This window comes from Panthera pardus, unplaced genomic scaffold (assembly GCF_024362965.1).
Source record: "Panthera pardus isolate Hobbes unplaced genomic scaffold, ASM2436296v1 HiC_scaffold_17, whole genome shotgun sequence".
Taxonomy (NCBI): domain Eukaryota; kingdom Metazoa; phylum Chordata; class Mammalia; order Carnivora; family Felidae; genus Panthera; species Panthera pardus.
Genome location: NW_026526732.1, coordinates 51,581,132 through 51,593,619, shown reverse-complemented (window position 1 = coordinate 51,593,619; position 12,488 = coordinate 51,581,132). Strand labels below are relative to the sequence as shown.

Genomic DNA, 12,488 nt, shown 5'->3' with positions numbered 1-12,488 from the left:
CTTTATCCATTCATCAGTTGATGGACATTTGGGTTCTCTCCATAGTTTGGCTATTGTCAATAGTGCTACTATAAACATTGGTATGCATGTACCTCTTCAAATCTGTATTTTTGCATTCTTTGAGGAATCACCTAATAGTGCAATGGCTGGATTGTCAGGTAGTTCTATTTCTAGTTTTTTGAGAAACCTTCACACTGTTCTCCAGAGTGGCTACACCAGTTTGCATTCCCACCAACAGTGGAAGGGTATTTCCCTGTCTCCACATCCTTGCCAACACCTGTTGTTTTGGGGTTGTTCATTTCAGCCATTCTGACAGGTGTGGGATGGCATCTCATTGCGGTTTTGATTTCTCTTTCCCTGATGATGAGTGATGTTGAGCATTTTTTCATGTGTCTGTTAGCCATCTGGATATCTTCCGTGAAAAAGTGTCTAATCATGTCTTCTGCTCATTTCTTCACTGGGTTATTTGTTTTTTCAGTGTTGAGTTTGGTAAGTTCTTTATAGATTTTGGATACTAGCCCTTTATCGGATATGCCATTTGCAAATATCTTCTACCATTCCGTTGGCTGCCTTTTAGTTTTGTTGACTGTTTGCTTCACTGTGCAGAAGATTTTTTTCTTGATGAGGTCCCAGTAGTTTCTATTTGCTTTTGTTTCCCTTGCCTCTGGAGATGTGTCTAGTAAGAAGTCGCTGCAGCCAAGCTCAGAGAGGTTGCTGCCTGTGTTCTCTTCTAGGATTTTGATGGTTTCCTGTCTCACATTTATCTCTTTCATACATTTTGATTTTATTTTGTGTATGGTGTAAGACAGTGGTTCAGTTTCATTCTCCTGCATGTTGCTGTCCAGTTTTCCATTTGTTGAAGAGGTTTTTTTTCCATTGGATATTCCTTCCTGCTTTGTTGAATGTTAGTTGCCCATGTAGTTGTGCGTCCATTTCTGGGTTTTCTATTCTACTCCACTGACCTATGTGTCTGTTTTTGTGCCAGTACCATTCTGTCTTGATGATTACAGCTTTGCAGTATGGCTTGAAATCTGGAATCGTGATGCCTCCAGTTTTGTTTTACTTTTTCAGGATTGCTTTGGCTATTCGGGGTCTTTTGTGGTTCCATACAAATTTTAGGATTGTTTATTCTAGCTTTGAGAGAAATGCTGGTGGCATTTTGATAGGGATTGCATTAAATGTGTAGATTGCCTTGGGTAGTATAGACATTTTACAATGTTTGTTCTTCTGATCCATGAGCATGGGATGCTTGTCCATTTATTTGTGACCTCTTCAATTTCTTTCATAAGTGTTCTGTGGTTTTCAGAATACAGATCTCTTACCTCTTTAGTTAGGTTTATTTTTAGGTATCTCATTGCTTTTGGTCAATCTATCATTTTAAAATGAAATTCTCACCAAGCAGCTTTCCTACTTAAATACTCTCGGCAGAATTCCATTCACATAAAATCCACATTTCTTGTGTAGTAGAATGGGTTCTTCACAGGATGTTCCTAGCTTGCCTCTCTGGCCACATCCCCTACCATTGCCTTCAGCTTCTTCTTCTTCTTCTTTTTTTTTTTTTTTTAATGTTTATTTATTTTTAGACAGAGTGCAAGTCAGGGAGCGGCAGAGGGAGAGGGAGACACAGAATCCGAAATAGTCTCCAGGCTCCCAGCTGTCAGCACAGAGCCCGATGTGGGGCTCAAACCCATGAACCGTGAGATCATGACTTGAGCCGAAGTTGGAAGCTTAACTGCCTGAGCCACCCAGGCGCCCCTGCCTTCAGCTTCTTAATGTTCCTTGAACAAAATACATTCTCCATAACTCTGTACTTTAGTATATGCTGTTTCTAATTTAGCTAATCTCCTACTCATCCTCACAGAATTGCCTGAATTATCACCTTCTCCCTGAAGCCTTCCCAACTTCCCTAAGCGGTATCGGCAACTCCCTTTTTGTGTGTGTTGTCTAGGCCTTAATCCCTAATCCTTGCCACTACACAAGACCAAGGATTGTTATATCCCCTGAGTCTTTCTTGCACAATGCCTAGCACACAGTAGGTGCTCAAAACCTTGAATGAATTAATCAAAGGTTTGCATTTCTTCCGTGTTTCTATGATGTTATTCTGGCCCTCAAATATTGTCAAATGTTGTCCTATCACTGGGTCACACAGAGCTGTGGCCTAGAGGAGCTATTCATAAAGAAAACTTTCCTTCACCAATTTCCCTGGCTCTTCCCCTTTAGCCCTTTCCCCCTTATCTCTCAGTCAGCAGACTCAGTGTGGGTGGTGGTATGCATAATAAAACACCTATGCCTTTGATTTGATTCTGTTCTTAATTTTCATCCTTCTCAACTCTGTTCTTTGTCAAGTTTTAATAAATAAGTGTGAATTCCCCTTGGCATCGGACTGCAAGTGGAGCAAAAGAACTATATTACGGTGAAGAATCATCTGAGCAAACAGAGGAAAGGGGTGCACGAAAATTGAAAATTGCACTGCAAGGGAGATGCCTATCAGGCTTTTGGAAGAGAGCTGCCCACCCCCGTCCTCTGGCTTTGATCTCCAGGGCTCCACTAGAACAAGGTATTAGCTTTAACCAGCTCTTTGTTTCTGTGCCAGGAATGGATGCCAAGGGGTCCTACTTAGAAGCAATAAAGAGTAACAACAACAAATTGCTGTCAGAGTCAGACATATAATAACCTTAGGAGATGGGCCCTTATCTAGCAGAAATACAAGCAGAAGAAACCTTAGCTGTGATCTAGAAACAGGGGAGGAGGTAATTTCCAAGCTTCCCCTGAGCCACAGCCCCTGCTGACCAGGAGACCCAGGACTTTTTTTTTTTTTTTTTTAATTTATTTATTTTTGAGAGAGAGAGAAAGAGAGGGCGCAAGCATGAGCAATGGAGGTGCATAGAGAGGGAGAGAGAGAATCCCAAGCAGGCTTTGCACCATCAACGCAGAGCCTGATGGGGGGCTCGAACCCATGAACCCTGAGATCATGACCTGAACTGAAATCAAGAGTCATACACTTAACCCACTGAGCTACCCAGGCGCCCCTGGCACAGAACTTCCTAAAGGCAGCCACTATCACCACTCCTCCAGAGGGAGACCACCACGTAGGTAGAGTGGGGACAGTGGGGGTGGGAGCCACCATCTCAGAAGAGAACAACACCAATGTACCAAAGGGCACTGTCTCTCATCACTCCCTGTGTCCTCGATCTCTACCTGCTGACAACACGGTCACTAGCATGCACTCTTTGAGTCTCCTTCTAATTGTGTTTCATCATCTGTGACTGACTCAAGTACAAGGTTGTATAGACTGGGACTATGATGCAGAGATGTGGTCCGGTTTAACATATATTCTATATCTATGCATCTGTATGGGGTGGGAGAGAAAAATGAGAGCAATACTAATTTTTCTTAGCCCAAGATAACCCTTTAGCAGACAAACCACACCAATGTCTGAAGAACATATCTTTTCTAGCCCAGGAAGCTACTTGAGCTTCCTCTTTCATTCCTGAACATCTGCCAACTTCATCCCTTCTAACCACTTCCATTTCCTCGTCACAAACTTCCTCATCCCTTTGCAGTGCGGCCCCCTCCTCCACTTCTTTCCCGAGGTGACACCAAGACTCCTGAATCTTCTCAGACCATATCCTGTTTTTCTCTGGGAGAAGAGTAGTGCTATTCACAGAACAAGATCAGGGGAAAGTGGTATCTCATTTATTGGCTGTGAAACCTTGGTCACCTTTGCCCCTTTTGTGCACATCCTGTCCCCCTCCCCTGCCCATCATCTAAGGAGTTGCCAAGGTCACCGAGTTCACTTCTGCAGGATCTCTCTAGCACCTACCAATCCTCTTCATCCTCACTGCCATGACAGAGTGCAAGAGTGGGAGTGGGGATGCTGATATCTGTCAATTCCAACTTTCACACCATGACCTTCTTCCCGTCTGTATTAATGTCCTAGAGTTGCTATAGCAAATAGCACAGACTGAGTGCCTTAAAACAACAGAAATTTATTGTCTCATAGTTTGGACGGCTAGAAGTCCAAAATCAAGGTGTGGGCAGGGTAGTTGCCTTCTAGAGTCTCTTCAGGAGGGTCTGTTTCATGTTGTTCTCCTAGCTTCTGGGAGTTGCCAGCAATCCTGGGCATTCCTTGGTTTGTGGATGCAACACTCCAGTCTCCACCTCTGTTTTTCTAGGGCATTCTCCTCTGTGTGTGTGTATAGCTCTGTGTTTCTGTTTTCTCATAAAGACAACAGTTACTGGACTTAGGACCCACCTTCATGTTAACTAATTACATCTGCAAAGGTTGTATTTCCAAATAAGGTCACGTTCTGAGGTTCTAATGGACATGGACTTTTGGAAGACGCTGTTCAACCCCGGACACAGTTTTTCCAACTCTCAGAATCTCCCTACACCAACATTTCTCTTTCTCCTCATAGGGTCCTCCAGTTTCATGGTCTCCCTACTTTGTCCCAGTGTGTCTGTCTTCTGTTGACGTCTGATTTTCTATCCAGATTGGACCACACAGTTAATGACTTGCCCCTTCTTCCAACTTTCTGTTGCTCCCTCTGTAGGCTGCCTACTTGGGGACACACAGGCTTTTCTCATTTGTTAAAGGAAACTGTGCACCTGTGAGGACTATGGTTGCAGGGAAATCTCTGTCTCCAGCTGCAGCTGGGCCTTCCAGGCCAATTAGCAGTCTTCAGTGACTCTTGCCTCACCTCTCTCCCCAAGCCCCACCTGACCGACCCTCCTTTAGTCTCAGGAATTAACTCTACTTCACTGAGAAAATTGAGCCACGAAGCTTCCAGGACCTAAACAGCCTGTCCCTTCTCTGTTTTACCAACATTTACAACTAATCTCCTCTCCTCTCCTCTCCTCATGTCACAAGGTAAGCTGCCCTCTCTGCTCAGGCCAGTCCAAGCCCCTCACAGCCCTCTGGGAGCTTGCTCCTTCAGCCATCCTGGCTCCCTCCCTCAGCCTACACCCATGCTCAAGCCATGTGGGTCTAAGAACACACTCCCTCAGGGCACCTGGTGGCTCAACTGGTTGGGTGTCCTGACTCTTGATTTTGGCTCAGGTCCTGATCTCACAGTTTGTGAGATCCAGCCCATGTCGGGCTCTGTGCTAACAGCGGCTGAGGCTACTTTGGGATTCTCTCTCCCTCTCTCTGCCCCTCTCTCCCTTGAGCTCTCTCTCTCTCTCTCTTTCTCTCTCTCTCTCACAAAATAAACATTAAAAAAAAAGAACACACACCCTTTCCTCTCTCTGATCTTCTTTCTTCCTAGTTAATGACTTCTCTCTCTTCTCTGTATACCTTCCCCCACACCCTGGGGCTTCTCTCTCTCTCTCTCCTTCTCTCTCTCTCATTAGCTAAGGTGCTTGAATAATTGTGTCTGTGATCTACACACACCCTCCCTTTCCATTCCCACAGAAGCCATTTGTTTCATGGAGCATCCCAGGCCCCTCAGTGGGATGTGATCCCTCCTCCCTTCCTCCTTCCTCTAAACCCCAAAGTTCTGTTTGTGCCTGTCCTGTTTGGTGTCATCCTGTCTTCCAGATTCAGAGCAGGGTGAATGTTACAGGCATCATGTAACTCTATATGGTACATGTAAAGGCTATGAAGGCAGCTGGTTCTGGGCCACATTGTGTTTGTTTTCCTCCTTGTGGCTGGATGAATGGAGTGGGCCTCATGGGCTGAGGGAGACAGAAACTTAACAGAACATGTAAACAGTTTCCGTTTCCCAAGGTCTCTTCCCTGTGGCTGCTGCTGCTGCTGCCTTCCGTGAACAGTGGTGACTTGGGCAAGGAAAGAGGGAAGGGGACTGAGAAGGCAGCCCTCCCATTGGTGCCAATACCCTGCTTATCTCTCTTCTGACCTGAGTTTACATGTGCACAAGGTGGCCTAGGAGGCATGCATTTCCCATCATGTGTGGCTTTGTGGGCCCAGTCCTTGCCAGCCCATCACACGGTACAGCCATGGGACAACCTCTCCTCTCCACATCCAGGTCTCTGCTATATTCTCCAAGGCAATATTAGTCACCGATTATTAAACACGCACATGTGAGGCTCTGAGGTAGGTGTTTCCTATACCATTTTACCACTTCCTCTAGTCCTTACTGCAATCCAGTGAGGTAGGTACTATTGTTTCCCATTTTCCAGGTGAGAAATAAAGACGTAAAGAGGTTAAGTAACTTGCATAGAGTCCTGCTATTAGTGGCAGACCACTCCCCAAGCCCTGGCCTGGATGATGCAGAGTTCATGCTTGTGGCAACTCCACCAGCCTGTCTTCTTTTCTCCAAAGGCCAACCTTGATCTCAATTTTCACCTGATCTCAGGCCTAATGTTTCAGTGGTGCATTTACAAGGTGTGAGCTGCCTGAGGGACACAATTCTCCCTCTTCCCCTGTGGCTTGTCCAGGAGCCCTGTTCTGTTACCCATCATGGAAATGCATGAGGGGTGTAGGTGGACAGGGGAGCAGTGAAAAGGAGGGCAACAGACCTGAGCTCTTACTAGATCCTCTCCTTCTTAGGACAGGATCTGGCTTATGTTTTCCCCCTTGCATATCTTTAGTGCCCATAAGTATGTGCTGAGTGAGGAAATAAACATTTGCTCCTGATCAAAATCTACAAGCAGATGTATTTGCCCTGGTGGTGAAAGTTATTGCAGAAGCAGATCCTCATCTGGACTCTCTTCCCCTGCCTTATTGGAATATCATGCCAACAAGGCATAGCCCAGTAGGTACTCCAGGATGGGGAAGTCTTGGAAAGCTGTTGTCAAAGAGTGGCAAGTGGTTTTGACATAAAGCAAGTTTTCATGAAGATTTAATGTGATAATTTGGATAAAACCTGGCACAATCTTTATTAAAAAGGGAAGTGTTTAGTAAAGTAACAAAACATATTGGCATAGCCAATCCTCTAAAGTGGCATCCAAATAAATGAGGCAAAGGGATAGTCAAAAACTTCTGTGCCCCTTTGGATGGCCATTTTACCTTAAAGGTCTTGCCACTGAATGTGGTACAAATAAAAACACATCACAACCTGCCACTTCTCTTCTCTTATGGCTCTCCATCGTACTCAGAATAAAACTGAGCTGCCTCCTCTGACTTCAGGCCCTTCTTCATCTGCCTCCATTATAGATCTTGTCTCGTACCCTCTCCTTTCCTGGTCTTTGGCTGGGGGAACAGGCCAGAACCTTTTGCATGTGCTTCAGGGATGAATTGAAGTGTCATTTCTTTCCCTGACCACCCAGAAGGGTCCTCATTTGTCTGTTGTTTTGTTTTGTTTTGTTTTAAACACTATGTCCCTAAGACTGCTTGACAAATAGATGTTCAATAGATTGTTGTTGAAAAAGTGCACAAAGGAACTGGACCGTTGCTACTTTGTTTTTTGATTATTTTTAATTTTTATTTATTTTTAAAATTTCCAGTATAATTAACACAGTGTTATATTAGTGTCCGGTATACCATGTAGTGATTCAATAATTCCGTACATCACCCAGTGCTCATTCCCTTAAGTGTACTCTTAATCTCCTTCAAGTATTTCACCCATCCCCCACCCACCTCCCCTCTGGTAACCATCAGTTTGTTCTCTATAGTGGAGAGTCTTTTTCTTCCTCTTTTTTTCTTTATTTGTTTTGGTTTTTAAATTCCACATATGAATGAAATATATATTTGTCTTTGTTTGACTGACTTATTCACTTAGCATTATATGCTCTAGATCCATCCATGTTGTTGCAAATGCCAAGATATCATTCTTTTTTATGGCTGAATAATACTCCATTGAATATATATATATATATATATATATATGTATATATATATATATATATATATACACACACACACACACACACACATACATATGTGTATATATATATATGCAGCTAGGCACTTGGCCTGGCTGCAAGCCTGCCCCCCCAATATATATGTATATATCACATCTTTATCCAGTCATCTATCAATGAACACTTGGGTTGCTTTCATAACTTGCCTATTGTAAATAATACTGCAATAAACATAGGGGTACACATACGTTTTCAAATTAGTGTTTTTGTATTCTCTGGGTAAATTCCCAGTAGTGGAATTACTAAGTCATATGGTAATTCTATTTTTAATTTTTTGAGGAACCTCCATATTGTTTTCCATGGTGGCTGCACCAGTTTCCCAACAATAGTTGGAAGTTGCATGAAGGTTCCTTTTTCTCCACATCCTCGTCAACACTTACTGTTTCTTGTGTTGTGGATTTTAGCCATTCTGACAAGTGTGAGGTGGTTATTTCATTATAGTTTTGATTTGCATTTCCCTGATGATGAGTGTGTTGAGCATCTTTTCATGTGTCTGTTAGCCATCTGGATGTCTTCTTTGGAGAAATGCCTATTCATGTATTCTGCCCATTTTTTTCTTAAATGTTTATTCATTTATTTTGAAAGAGAAAGAGAGATGGGGAGGGGCAGAGAGAGAGAGAGGAATAGAGAGAATCCTAAGCTTGCTCTGTGCTGCCAGTGCTGAGCCCGACGTGGGGCTCAATCCCATGAACAGTGAGATAATGACCCCAGCCAAAATCAAGGGTCAGATGTTCAACCGACTAAACCATCCAGGTGCCCCTCTTCTGCTCATTTTTAAAACTGGATTGTTTGTAGCACTGCTAGGAATTTACCCAAGGGATACAGGAGTGCTGATGCATAGGGGCACTTGTACCCCAATGTTTATAGCAGCACTCTCAACAATAGCCAAATTGCGGAAAAAGCCTAAATGTCCATCAACTGACGAATGGATAAAGAAATTGTGGTTTATGTACACAATGGAGTACTACGTGGCAATGAGAAAGAATGAAATATGGCCCTTTGTAGCAACGTGGATGGAACTGGAGAGTGTGATGCTAAGTGAAATAAGCCATACAGAGGAAGACAGATACCATATGTTTTTACTCTTATGTGGATCCTGAGATACTTAACAGAAACCCATGGGAGAGGGGAAGGAAAAAAAAAAAAAAGAGGTTAGAGTGGAAGAGAGCCAAAGCATAAGAGACTCTTAAAAACTGAGAACAAACTGAGGGTTGATGGGGGGTGGGAGGGAGGGGAGGGTGGGTGATGGGTATTGAGGAGGGCACCTTTTGGGATGAGCACTGGGTGTTGTATGGAAACCAATTTGACAATAAACATATATTGAAAAAAAAAAGAAAAAAAGAAAAATTGGGTTGTTTGGTTTTATTGGTGTGAGTTGTAAAAGTTCTGCATATATTTTGGATATTAACACTTTATTGGAAATGTCATTTGCAAATATCTTCTCCCCATTCACTAGGTTTTTTTTTTTCCTGTTGTTGTTTTCTTTCCTGTGCATAAACTTTTCTTTTGATGTAGTTCTAATAGTTTATTTTTGCTTTTATTTCCCTTGCCTCAGGAAACATATCTAGAGAAATGTTGCTACAGCTGATGTCAGAGAAATTACTGCCTGTGCTCTCTTCTAAGATTTTTACTGTTTCAGGCCTCACATTTAGATCTTTAATCCATTTTGAGTTTATTTTGTATAAGGTATAAGAAAGTGGTCCAATTTCATTATTTTGTATGTAGCTGTCCAGTTTTCCCAGCACCATTTGTTGAAGAGACTGTCCTTTTCTCATTGCATAGTCTTGCCTCCTTTGCTGAAGATTAATTGACCATATGATCAAGGATTTATTTCTGGGCTCTCTATTCTGTTCTATTGGTCTATATGTCTATTTTTGTGCTAGTACCATATTGTCTTGATTACTATAGCTTTGTAGTATGTCTGGAAAAATGGCATTGTGAGACCTCCAGGTTTTTCTTAAAATCTTTGTTTGTTTTAAGTAAACTCTATGCCCAACATGGGGGCAGAACTCACAACCCCAAGATCAAGAGTTGCATGATCTACCGACTGAGCTAGCCAGGTGCCTCTGTGATACCTCCAGTTTTTACCTTCTTTTTCAAGATTGCTTTGGCTATGTGGAGTCTTGTGGTTCCATTCAAATTTTAGGATTATTTGTTCCAGTTCTGTGAAAGAACACTGTTGGTATTTTGATTGGGATTGCATTAAATCTGTAGATTGCTTTGAGTAGTATGGGCATTTTAACAATATTTGTTCTTCCAGTCCATGAGCATGGAATATCTTTCCATTTGTTTGTGTCATCTTCAATTTCTTTCATCAGAGTTTTATAGTTTTTCAGAGTGCAGTCTTTCATCTCTTTGATTAAATATATTCCTGGGTATCTTATTATTTTTGGTGAAACTGTAAATTGGATTTTTTTTTCAATTTCTCTTTCTGCGCTTTAATTATTAGTATATAGAAATGCAATAGATTTCTGTAAATTGATTTTGTACCCTGCAACTTTACTGAATTCATTTATCAGTTCCAGTAGTTTTTTGGTGGAGTCTTTAGGGTTTTCTATATAGAGTATCATATCATCTACATATAATGAAAATTTTACTTCTTTTACCAGTTTGGATGCCTTTTATTTCTTTTTCTTGTCTGATTGCTATAGCTAGGACTTCCAGTAGTATGCTGAATAAAAGTGGTAAGAGTGGATGTCCTTGTCTTATTCCTGATCTTATGGCAAAAGCTCTCAGTTTGTCACCATTGAGTATGATGTTAGCTGTGGGTTTTTCATATGTGGCCTTTATTATGTTGAGATATGTTCTGTCTAAAACTACTATGTTGAGGGAGTTTTATTATGAATACATGTTGTACTTTGTCAAATGCTTTTCCTGCATCTATTGAATGATCATATGGTTTTTATCCTTTCTCTTACTAAATTAAGAAATTTTTTTTAAAAGTTTATTTATTGTAGGAGTGACCAAGAGAGTGTAAGCTGGGGAGGGGCACAGAGAGAGGGAGAATCCCAAGCAGGCTCCACGCCATCAGCACAGAGCCCTATGAAGGGCTCAAACCCATGAACTATGAGACCATGACCTGAGTTGAAATCAAGAATTGGATTTTCAATTGACTGAGCCACTCAAGTGCCCCTGTCCTTTCTCTTTTTGATATGATGTATCATGTTGATCGATTTGTGAATATTGAACCACCCTTGGGTCCCAGGAATAAGTATATCTCACTTGATCATAGTGGATGATTTTTAGTGTATTGTTGGATTTGGTTTGCTAATACTTCAGTGAGGATTTTTTAATTATGTTCATCAGAGATATTGGCCTGTAGTTGTCTTTTTTTGGTAGTGTCTTTATCTGGTTTTGGTATCAGGGTAATGCTTGTCTCATAGAATGAACTTGGAAGGTTTCCTTCCTCTTCTATTTTTTGGAATAGTTTAAGAAGAATACATATTAATTCTATGTTTTATTTTTGTTGTCATTTTTTCACACTGTACAGCTCCCTTCAGTGCTCACAGCCCACTGGTGAGAAGGCTGGGCAATGGTTTGCATGCATCTCTGGCACTGGCACACTATGAAAGGCCCACAGAGAAGGGCTGTCATCAGTCCATCACCGTGCACTAAATTATTCTGTAAATGTTTGGTAGAGTTCACCAAATGGTGAAGCCATCTGATCCCAGACTCTTGTTTGTTGGGAGTTTTTTTGATCACTGCTTCAATTTCATTGCTTATAATTGATATGTTAAAATTTTCTATTTCTTTCTGATTCAGTTTTGGGAGCTTTCATGTTTCTAGGGATTTATCCATTTCTTCTAGGTTGTCCAATTTGTTGGCATATAATTTTTTCATATATTCTCTTTTAATCCTTTGTATTTCTGTGGTGTTGGTTGTTATTTCTCCTCTTTCATTTTTTATTTTGTTTATTTGAGTCCTCTCTCTCTCTCTTTTTATGAGTCTGGCTAAAGGTTTATCAATTTTGTAGATCTTTTCAAAGAACCAGCCCTTGGTTTCATTGATCCGTTCTATTGTTTTTTTGTTGATGTTGTTTTTTGATTTCTATTTAATTTATTTTTACTCTAATCTTTATTATTTACTTCTTTCTACTGTTCTTGGGTTTTGTTTGTTCTTCTTTTTCTAACTCCTTTAGGTGTAAGTTTAGGTTATTTATTTGAGATTTTTCTTGCTTCTTGGGGTAGGCTTGTATTGTCATAAACTTCCTCTTAGAGCAGCTTTTGCTGCATCCTAATGATTTTGAAACATTGTGTTTTCATTTTCATTTTTCTCCATGTATTTTTTGATTTTCACTTTGATTTCTTGGCTGACCCATCTATTGTTTAGTAGCATGTTATTTAACCTCCATATATTTGTGTTATTTCCAGATTTTTTCTTGTGGTTGATTTCTAGTTTCATAGTATTGTGGTTAGACATGATAGATGCTATGAATTCAATCTTTTTGAATATGTTGTAACTTTTTTTGTGGCCTAACATGTGATGTATCCTGAAGAATATTCCATGTGCACTCAAAAGAATGTGTATTCTGCTGTTTTAGGATGGAATGTTCTGAAATACATATTTATTGGATCCAATGTGTCATTATTAGGTCCAATGTGTCATTCAAAACCACTGTTTCCTTATTGATTTTCTGTTTGGATGATCTATCCACTGATGTAAGT

General features: G+C 41.1%; 1 non-coding gene across 1 annotated transcript; it reads right to left on the bottom strand.

The window, feature by feature from the left end:
- Positions 1-11,304: 11,304 nt before the first annotated feature.
- On the bottom strand, positions 11,305-11,434 carry LOC128777911 (small nucleolar RNA SNORA42/SNORA80 family). Its single transcript, XR_008423215.1, has one exon. It is a non-coding gene; the product is annotated as a small nucleolar RNA SNORA42/SNORA80 family (small nucleolar RNA).
- Between the last annotated feature and the right edge of the window lie 1,054 nt (positions 11,435-12,488).